At 43.3% G+C, this 10548-nt stretch overlaps 1 long non-coding RNA gene across 1 annotated transcript; it reads left to right on the plus strand.

Moving 5' to 3' along the window:
* The first annotated feature begins 3937 nt into the window (after nt 1-3937).
* Nucleotides 3938-10548, plus strand: LOC101037974 (uncharacterized). Its single transcript, XR_744206.2, has 3 exons — nt 3938-4359; nt 4734-4856; nt 5817-10548. It is a non-coding gene; the product is annotated as an uncharacterized LOC101037974 (long non-coding RNA).

The following is a 10548-nucleotide window of genomic DNA, read 5'->3' on the forward strand; positions in this document are numbered from 1 at the left end:
ACTGCAGTCTCATCCTCCAGGGCTCAGGTGATCCTCCCACCTCAGCCTCTCAAGGACCTGGGACTACAGGCACATGCCACCACACCCAGCAAGTGTTTGGCATTTTTGATAGAGACAGGGTTTCACCATGCTGCCCAGGCTGATCTCAAACTCCGGGGCTCAAGCCATTTGCCCGCCTCAGCCTTCCAAAGTGCTGGGATTACAGGCATGAACCATCGCACCCAGCCCTTTCTAAGAAATTTCTTAGAGATCCCATTTAAACTTGTTATAACAAGCAGCCCTTTTAGAACAAACGATAAAAAGAAAGAGAAAGGGACTGAATCGTTCCTCTCATTAAACTTGTACCCAATTTGACCTTAACGGTGAGCACATCCCATTGCATTACTGAGAGGATTTTAGAAGGTTCCTGGGCTGCATATTTTCAAGTATTATCAGGCTCTATTTTTCCGTCTAAGCCTTCTCTTGGGACTTTTTCTTTTAAATTAAAAACATTGTTTAAAATGTGATATCAGAGTAACATTAATGTAATGAGAAGAGGCAACCTTATCAGATAAGATAATCTGTTTTCCCTGAAGGATGCCATTTTCATTGCATTAAGGGTTGTTTGCTCACAGAGACCTGAAGGAGACGCATAGATTAACCCTGCACATCAAGTCTTTCTCACCAAGCCAATTTTGTTTGATTTTTACCCTTCAAGAATCACAAGTACAGTAGCAGTTCCATGGAGACAAACAGAATAGGAAAGATTGAGTTATCTTTACTATTTGTCTTTGGGTTTTATTTCCAAAAAAATTTCTTTTAGAAAAGATGAAGTTGTCTTTTCCATATATACCTGTAAATGCAGATAAATCCATTTGCCATAGAGAAGAACACAATTCTTTTACTGTTAAAGCCAAATAGAAGAGTCAGTAGTCATGTTTGTTCAAGACAGAGGCTCTTCTGGCCTTCGATGTATACAGACATGTAGCATTAAATTCAGTTAAGGGCAAGCTGCACACAAAGATTACCTCTCACCCCATCATGTAAAGTTTTCATTCAGCAACATCTGGAGACTGCACAGCTCATTTGATTTAAATAGAAGACTCAGAGGCAGAAACCGTATTCAGCCCTTTGTGAACATAGCATGTTGGTGAACCAATTCACTCTGCTTCTAATTCACAAATCTTCAGCCGTAAGTAGCCTCATTTGGTCCTTATGAGGCACAGAGCCCTTTTCCCACTGAGGGCCTTTGCTCAGACCATTCCCGCTGCCCGCATTGTGGCTACCCTGGCTTCTTGCCTGCTGGCTCCCTCTCAGACTTCAGGTTTCAATTAAAATAACAGCTCTTCCCACTCCCCTTACTCTAGAGTTAGTCTCTGACTTGGCGCCCTGTTGATTTCTGAGTCCTATTCCAGGGCTTGACATCTCGTAGATATTTGTTGAATTAATCAATGTTAACTCCTCCCCCAAAAATAATAAATGCTTCCTCCAGTTAAAAAAGTAGATATTACACCATTTCTTAACAGAATATTAGTGACAAATAAAAACTGATCATCTCAGTTGGGTGTGGCAGTTACAGCTACTTGGGAGGCTAAGGTGAGAGGATCACTTGAGCCCAGGAATTTGAGGCCACAGTGAGTTGTAATCTTGCCACTGCATTCCAGCCTGGGCAACAGAGTGAGACCCTGTCTCTTAAAAGAAAACAAAAAAGATTATATTTTAGTTAAACATACACATGCAGGTGATAATCAAATACTAAGACTGTAATAATTAGCTTAAACCGTTGAGAAACAGAAGTTGCCTTCTAATGGTGACATGCAGGAGGCTCAGGCAGAATTTTAAGTGGGTGCCACATTGAATACCTGTGGCCCAACCTGACTGCTCTAGTTCACAATTCTTCCTCCTCTGAATGCTTATATGCATTTATTATCGATCCCATTCACCCCTCCAATAAGCACCCCTACTGCTTTATGACATATATGAACCTCTTCCACTAAATTTTAAGCTTTTGTAGAGCAGGAACAAGTCTTTTAATAATAATGGCAAATACTATTTTGACATTATTATTATATCTGCTGTTATATATAGCACATATCTCCTATGTGCTAGTTATGTGTTTTCCTGTATTAACAATGTGGATATTATTAATGTGATGGAGCTATGACTTAAACCTGGACAGAATGACAGCAGAGTCTGCACACATACACTTTTCTTAAACCTGGATCTAGGCGGGGCACTGTGGCTTACACCTGTAATCCCAGCTCTTTGAGATGCCGAGGCAGGCAGATCATTTGAGGTCAGGAGTTCAAGACCAGCCTGGCCAACCTGGTAAAACCCCTTCTCTACTAAAAATACAAAAATTAGCCAGGCATGGTGGTGCACACCTGTAATCCCAGCTACTCAGGGGGCTGGGGCACAAGAATCACTTGAACCTGGGAGGCAAAGGTTGCAGTGAGCCGAGATCACACCACTGCACTGCAGCCTGGGTGGCAGAGTGAGGCTTCATCTCAAAACAAAAACAAACAAAAAACCTGCATCTGACAGTTCTTAGCTGTTTGCATGACCTTTGGTGAGTTGCCTCAGCTTCCTTCTCTGTAAAATAGGGAGAACAGAGTATCTACCTCAAGCATTGTTGTGAATATTAAGAGAGTTGATACTTGTAAAATGCTTAGAACGGTTTCTGGCACACAGTAGGCACTCATTAAATATTTGTTGTTGGTTGTTGCCATTGTAACCATTACTGCTTATGGGAAAGTCCCCTGTCTGGGAAAGCCTCAGTTCTGGTTTTAGCATGGGAAGTCCCATGTCCTTGGTAGAAGTTCAAAATGGGTCGAGATGGGAGGCTAAGGTCATAGAGTCAGCCTGGTGCCCTGGTGGTCACTCTCCACTGTGCTGTATCTTTTTCTGAGCCCCCCCTCTAAAAAATGTCCCCTTACGTTTTGTAATTGCCACCCTGCCAATATTTCAGGACACTGTACTCCTTAGCCAACAGGGAGTACAGGAATCATATACCTTTTTCGCACATTCTTCTATGTCCTAAGCTTGTCCAACCCAACTTATTTCGTTGTTCTGTTTTGTTTTGTTTCAGGCTTTTAGCAGCCTGAGTTAAGGCTTTTAGTATGTGTCTCTAATGACAAACTAAAAAGAGGGATGAGGAAGGGGCTTTATTGGCCCAGCCGGAAACAGAAACTAAGAACCCATGACTGTATTCTGTCTCTTGAACATCCCTGATTGTAGACCATCACTCTGTTTTCCCCATTTCCTGTTAACTTTTATAACTATCTGTGAACTCTAAGAGAACACTATTTGGTGATTGTAACAAACTTGTTAAAACGCCTGTCCTAGCTGAACGAAACCCTAGCATCTGGTGCCCCCTGCTGCCCTTTCATAGGAAAGGCAAGAATGATGAAAGTTTGATACTAAAATTTTTACTTGTCGAGATTTCAGTAGGAACCTGCATAAATATTCTAAATTATATTCATGTTCTATCTTTTCTTTGAGCCTACTCCTTTGCTTAGTTTTTTGTCTTGCCTTCGTGGACATTCATATATATATTTTTCTCCTTTATATTTGCTTTCCTTGAATTTCCTTTCGGTTGTTTCGCTTTGGGGATGTGAACTTGTTTTGTCTTGGCTATTTTTCACTTTGGCCACGGGCGCGCGGGGGCGAGAGGCTGCGGGCTCCGCGGGCGGAGGGCGCAGGGGAGCCTCGGGGCCTCCGGCCCGCACCTGCAGTCCTCGGGCGGGATCTCTGGGACCCTCCGCAGGGCACTGGCTCTGAGACGCCGCTAGAGGACCAGCCCGCCGGGATTTAGAGCGCGGCCAATGAGACAGCGGTGCATGGCTGAGTGTCAGGCAAAATTAGCCAATGAGCATGTAACTTGGGCAAGGTGGGTCCGTCCCCCAACTCGGACCTTATAAAGCCCGCCCACTGCTCCCGCAGAGCCGCGCTGTCTCACGCCGGGGCGGTTGTGGGTCTGCGGCGTGTGTTGGAAACAAGGGAGAGGAAGAAGCCCTTGGGGACGACAGGCGCCACCGACGGCGGGTCGCCAGGCTGGGGCTAGAACGGCGCCAGGGCGGACCAGAGGAACGGCCGCAAGAGCTAGGGGGCCCCGGGGGAGGTGCTGTGGAGGTGGCGGGACCTGTGGGATCGACGTCGTCCAGGAGCCGCCCAGCCGCGGGAGCGGGGCTCCGGAGGAGGGTGTGCGCTCCGACCCGGGCGAGGCTTCCCCTCGCTCCCTCATCTCTTCTAACCTCCACCTGGGCTCGGAGTCATGCTCTGACCGCGGGCGCTGCCCAGGGAGACCGAGTTCCTTGAGAGCGACTCCTGGGCGCCGGGGGAAGACAGGGCTGGAAGAGACGGCAGCCCGTTAAAAAGAAGGTATGTAGACTAACAGCTGTGAAGGCTGCGTGGGACCTGCGCCCCGAGAGGTCGCCTTTCCGTTTCCTCTCCCAGCCTGGGGGTCTGTGGTGGTGGCAAGTTCTGTTAGGGCCAAAGTGGATCTCAGTAGGGGGGGTGGAGTAAATTTGTGAACAGCTGTGGAAGGTAGAATCTTTGCAGACTCAGGGTGGGTGGGTGTAGACACTTTGCCGTGGGTGGTGGCTTTATATGTAATCCTTCCAGTGAAAGCTTTGGGAAATCCAGTCCTCCTAAACGCTTGGCCTTCTTGTGAGACTTTAGAAGCCCATGGCTTCTTCGTAAGACGTCTCGTGGCCATGTGTCTCACTCTACCATTCCTCTCACTAATGAACCAGAGCTGGGATACCAGCAAAAAGGACCCAAAAGACTATTTTACCACATTTGAAGAGGTCGTTGGCCATCCCCCCAAAATGAATCCCAACACTGGAAGACCAAGAGGTGCAGCTCCTACAGAGAAGGTGAGCTATGTATTCCATCAAAGGTCTGTGCCTGCGGGATTGGATTTCTAAGAGAAGGCATTCCTGGATCATGTCGGAGCTGCATGTGCGCTCCTGACCAATTGCGCTGGGGGAAGCAGAGTTTAGGAACATGTTCCTGATTAAGTGGGGAGTGAAAAGTATTAAATCTATGGGCTGGAGTGGTCCAGAAAGAGGAGAGTGGACGTTTATTAGCTGTTTCTGTGCCTGTTTCGGCCCCGGCACTAAATGCTTCGCATGTAAGAATTAGAAAAACACACCCAAAGATGCCTGAAATAGGCATTTCGGTGCCATTTTACAGAGGAAAAAATTACGATGCAGAGAGGATTAAGTAAGTAAAAGAGACCAAATAGTAGAGCATGGAACATCAAGGATTCCAACCCCAGCAGCCCAGCTTTATGTCTGGAGGAAGCAAGTCTTAGATTGGGCCTGTCAGGCCAGGAAGACAACTCAAAGCATGGCTAAGGGCTCCGAGGGAGTGAGGACTGATTTCTGTGTGTTTAGGTAAACCAGGTGGATTTCTGTTTTGGAGGAAATTGGGAAGTCTGGCTTGGGTAGAGGGTAGTGTGTTTGCAGGGGGTGAAATATTTTGGGTACCTGTATATTTTGTGTATTCCACCTGTAATAAAATCTTGTGGCTCAGAAAGAAGGAACCAACCTCGAGTAATGCTGCTAAGAAGTGCCAATGAGTCTACCTAACCCCTTCTCAGAAGAAATTGTCCATGTTTTAGCACTGAAAGTCTTGCATTGTGGGAAATTGCACCATCCCATTTTAATACTAAAAGTCTCTTATTCTGGGAAATCCCTTAGTTGTGGTTATAGTTCTGACAGTCCTGCTTCCTAGGAAACTCCTCACTTCTGGTTTTAGCCCTGAAAGTCCCCAAACCCCTTAGTCCCTGGCAAATCTGGATGATTGATTCACCTACCATTCTGTTGGAACAGATCCTAAATCAGAAGGAGCACAGGTGGGTGGCCATAGCATGGACCCCCAAAAAGCCACTGTCATGAAGAAATATCCTGTGCAGAAAAGTTTACAGGGCATCTGAACCCCCGAAGCCACTGAGGAGAAGGTAAGGAAATACTTTGGTGAGTTTGGGAGGTGAGTTTCTCCCTAGGATGTGGTTTATGCTCCTGACCAGCCACCCGTAGATGCTTTTTTCTTTCTTCCTTGGCTGGTGGAGTTGTCAGTGGAGCTGCTTTCTCCTCCTTGCCTTTGGATGGCTTTCTTTTCTGAGTTTCCTTTAGGACCTGAGCCAGGGGAAGGCACTGGCCCTGAACTTTGCCTGTGTTTCCAGATGGAAGCCATTGAGCTTTCAGTAAATCCAAAGTCTAACAAAAGACAACGTCTTGTTTTCATCACCCCTTAAAGAAGAGGAACCTGTGAGAAATATTCTGGAGAAGTTTAACACCATTAGTGGAAGCAGGGTGAGGAGTCTCTAGCTCCATGTGCCTCCCCTCCTACCTCTGGAGAGGTAGAGTTTGGGTTAATGGTGACCCAATAGGGTAAGCAGCCATCCCAATTTTAGCACTGAGAGCATTGTGTCCTAGGAAACCCTTCCCTGGAATGTGAATTATCCTGGTTTTGGCAACAAGTGTGGAAGGTTGCAGGAAATGTACAAAACCTGTAAGTTTTAGAGGGGCTGAAAGCAACACGGTCTTTAGTATCAAAGGGTTATGGCAGATTGTCCATCATCTTTACTGCTGTCAACCCATTTGACACACATAATTTGTAGCTCAGAATGGTCATCAATCCATTGTTGCATCGTTCAAAGTGATGTGGCTTAAGTGTATATAATGAATATTAACAGTTCATCTTTGACTTTGCCTGCGGATTAATTGGTGTGCTTTGTAACAAGGTAGTGCCAGTTTAATTTTTTAACATTATGAATATTTTGACCATGTTTTCTAAGAGGTCAGATAATGAGAATGATTATAATACCAATGCAACCATGACCCCATCACTGAAGAAGGCTAAACAACTATGTACTTTTAATGATGGATGGAAGGACACAAATTATTAGGAAGGTAAATAACCAAAACAGAGCATACTGCATAATATGCAGAAAAAAAACTTGAGATTGGACATGATGGAGAAGGGATGTGAAAGCACGTCTGGAGACCAAATCTCACCAGTAAGATGGGACAAGTGAATGCTTCTAAACAATCAAAAATACTTTGGTTTCTCCAAAAAATATCAATGCTCAGTCAAAAACAGCTGCTGAATTAGCTTGGGCATACCAGGCAGACAAGCATGCCTGTCACAGCATTCCCTTGATTACTCTATGAAACAGTAAGCTTTCATTTCTTGCTTCAGGAATTGCAGCTAAAATACCCTCTGGGCAAACAAGAGGGGAAATTTTGATAACAGATGTGTTGGCCTCTTACAGTGTAAGGCCAGTCTGTCATACCTCACCAACAATTCTGCTTTCTATAGTACATCAGTTTTAAGTAATATGCTGAATTATGGCAGCAAAAATATGTTCCCTCTGTTAGGTACTTGACTTGAAAACAGCAGTTTCAAGTCATCTTCTTCATTTCTATGAGGATTTTAATGAAACTGCTGAAATCATAAACTATTGTTGATATTTTGTCTAAATACAAATTAGAATTAGCCTATCTTCATAATAGATTTACATATGTAAATTTTGGCAAATTACATTCAGTCTACAAACTTCTTACAAAGAAAATGAAAAGATTTTATCCATTCAGTGCCTCATACATCTTATATACAACACTGCTACAAAGGGATGTGAGTTGCTTAAATGCAACGTTGAGACTTTCATAATAAAATAATGAAAAGCTTTTGGTTACTTTTCAGTTTTCTCAAAAAGTGCAGAAGCACTTAAGGAGATTTTTGACTTCACAGAAATGGAAGGTGATGACCTTTTTAGACGTGTGCCTACAAGATGCTGTCATTGCAGTGAGCCACAGAAAAGATGCTAAAATGTTAGGCTGCCATAAGATCGTATCTTCAAAGGATAAGAATAATGTCATTTGACATTGTTTGGGATCTGAAAGGAGAAAAATCAAGAATCTGAAGTGGGCCTTAAAATCAGTAAGTCCTGGCCGGGCGCGGTGGCTCAAGCCTGTGATCCCAGCACTTTGGGAGGCCAAGGTGGGTGGATCACGAGGTCAAGAGATCGAGACCATCCTGGTCAACATGGGGAAACCCCGTCTCTACTAAAAATACAAAAAACTAGCTGGGCATGGTGGCGCCTGCCTGTAATCCCAGCTACTCAAGAGGCTGAGGCAGGAGAATTGCCTGAACCCAGGAGGCGGAGGTTGCGGTGAGCCGAGATCGTGCCATTGCACTCCAGCCTGGGTAACTAGCGAAACTCCGTCTCAAAAAAAAAAAAAAAAAAAATCAGTAAGTCACTTGTGACTTTGATTTTTATGAATCTGTCTCTCAACAGCCAGGGTGCTCCTGGAAGAACCGAGACAAACTGAGTTTCTGAACATTTGGAAATGAGGAGCAGGCTCCGGATCCACAGGATGTAGCCATCCATGAGGCCCTGCCTGAGCAGCCAGCCAGCCAGCCAGTCTGTCAGTCAGTGAGGCTCTTCTGTTTGCTTCCCTTTCTCTGATTCCACCTATGTGCAACTTAGGAAAACTTGCATTACTATAGACTGGGAGTTCTTCAATGGGGATCTGTGAATCTAAAGGGGCCTGAGGCTAGCAGTCAGGAAATCTGAAAACTTCTATGGGAAAAAGAAGTTATTTCTTTCCATTAGGAAAATAGGCAACAAACAACAGCAGTATTAGTGCTTGCATCTCTGTCATCACTAGGATCACAGATATCCATGTTACAGATATCTTACAATATATGCAGCACTACTTTGAAATTATGGTAATAATTAGATCCACCTCCTAGGTCTTGATCCATAAATAAAATCATTGGCAAACTGTAGCCTATAAATGCCTCCAAATACCTCACCAAAGATATAGACAAAGGCTAGAAGACATTTTGCCAGTAGAAAGTAATGTTTAAATATCTGTACTGTGTTTATTTTTCCTCTACATATGCATTTTGTTTTATGCTTATGTCTCCTTCTTAATAGGGTTTGACATGAACCCAAAGCAAATATTTCCTATTATTTTATCTATTTATTAAATATACATTGTTTTCTGAATGCTATTCATTTCATTTACCAGTTCTAGTAATCTGGGTTTTCTCTTGTTTCTCCTTACTCTAAAATGTTTCTTTTTTATCTGTAGCATAAAACTTAGTGCTTGGTTATGTACAGGAAGGCATTGTTTTCTGAAAACACTGGTTTACAAAATGGAATGTGCACACTACAGGGAATGTGCAAATGATCCTTGAGGATACAAGGAGGAAAGGTTAAGTTTCTATTTATTTTGGCAACTTTTAAACTTTCTGTTTGTTACAGTGTGAGTTTTGGTGTACATAGTCAAAGCATATGCTAGTACATGGGATAATGTATAAATAAATGTGTACGTGTAGGTAAGTACTCAACTATTTTTTACTGAGAGGGCTTTAGGCTTTTTTTAAAAAAAGGTTTCAATACCACAGTTCAAATGTGTGTGTTAGTCTTATCTATGTATTTGGTGTGTATGCTCTTCCAGGGAATGATGGTGTTGTATGCCTCTTACTCTGTCATAAGGACCTTGTACATATTTATACCTTGTACATATAAATGCTAATACATATTTATTGAACGCCACCAATAAATGATTACATTCTTCAAATCATCAAGCTAAGGACTACCCTTCGAACATGCTTTGGAGACATCTTTGTTAAAGCTAATAATCTCTCAGAAATTTTTAATTAAAAAATAAAATTGGCTGGGTGCAGTGGCTCAGGCCTATAATCCCAGGATTTTGGGAAGCCAAGGCGGGTGGATCACAAGGTCAGAAGTTTGAGACCAGCCTGGCAAATATGGTGAAACCCCATCTCTACTAAAAATACAAAAATACAAAAATTAGCCCGTAGTCCCAGCTACTCAGGAGGCTGAGGCAGGAGACTCACTTGAACCCAGGAGGCTGAAGTTGCAGTGAGCCGAGATCGTGCCACTGCACTCTAACCTGGGGGACACAGCAAGACTCCATCTCAAAATACATAAATAAATTAATTTAATTAAATTAAAAGGGAAAACAAAGATGTTTTTCTTTGTACCAGCAAAAGGAAGGTTTAATGAAAAATAAACTGAAATAGTAAATTTAGAAGTAATACTGAAAGAGCAACTGAGAAGTCTTAGATAAAGTTGTTACCAGCTTCTTCAAAGCCATGAGACGTCCGGTTGTCTCATTTAATTCTCATTTGGTATAATTTTTCATTGATAAGAATAATTCATAATTAACTAGTTTACTCGTGCTTTTTAAATTTTAGTGTACATAAGAATTACTAAGAAGTAAACTAAGTAGACTTAAGTGCAAATTCTCAGGCTCCAGCCCAGGAATCCTAATTCAGCAGTTCTAGAAGGGATTCAGAAATCTGTACTTTCATGAAGTACCCCAGATGATTCTAATGCACATTATCTGTAACACAAGTTTGAGATAAATGTCCTGTACAAGCATCTTCTATCTTGCCACCAGCCATGAGAATTTGATTAAAGAAACAAATCTAGCCGGGCGCGGTGGCTCAAGCCTGTAATCCCAGCACTTTGGGAGGCCGAGGCGGGTGGATCACGAGGTCGAGAGATCGAGACCATCCTGG

This window comes from Saimiri boliviensis, chromosome 4, assembly GCF_048565385.1.
Source record: "Saimiri boliviensis isolate mSaiBol1 chromosome 4, mSaiBol1.pri, whole genome shotgun sequence".
NCBI classification, from domain to species: domain Eukaryota; kingdom Metazoa; phylum Chordata; class Mammalia; order Primates; family Cebidae; genus Saimiri; species Saimiri boliviensis.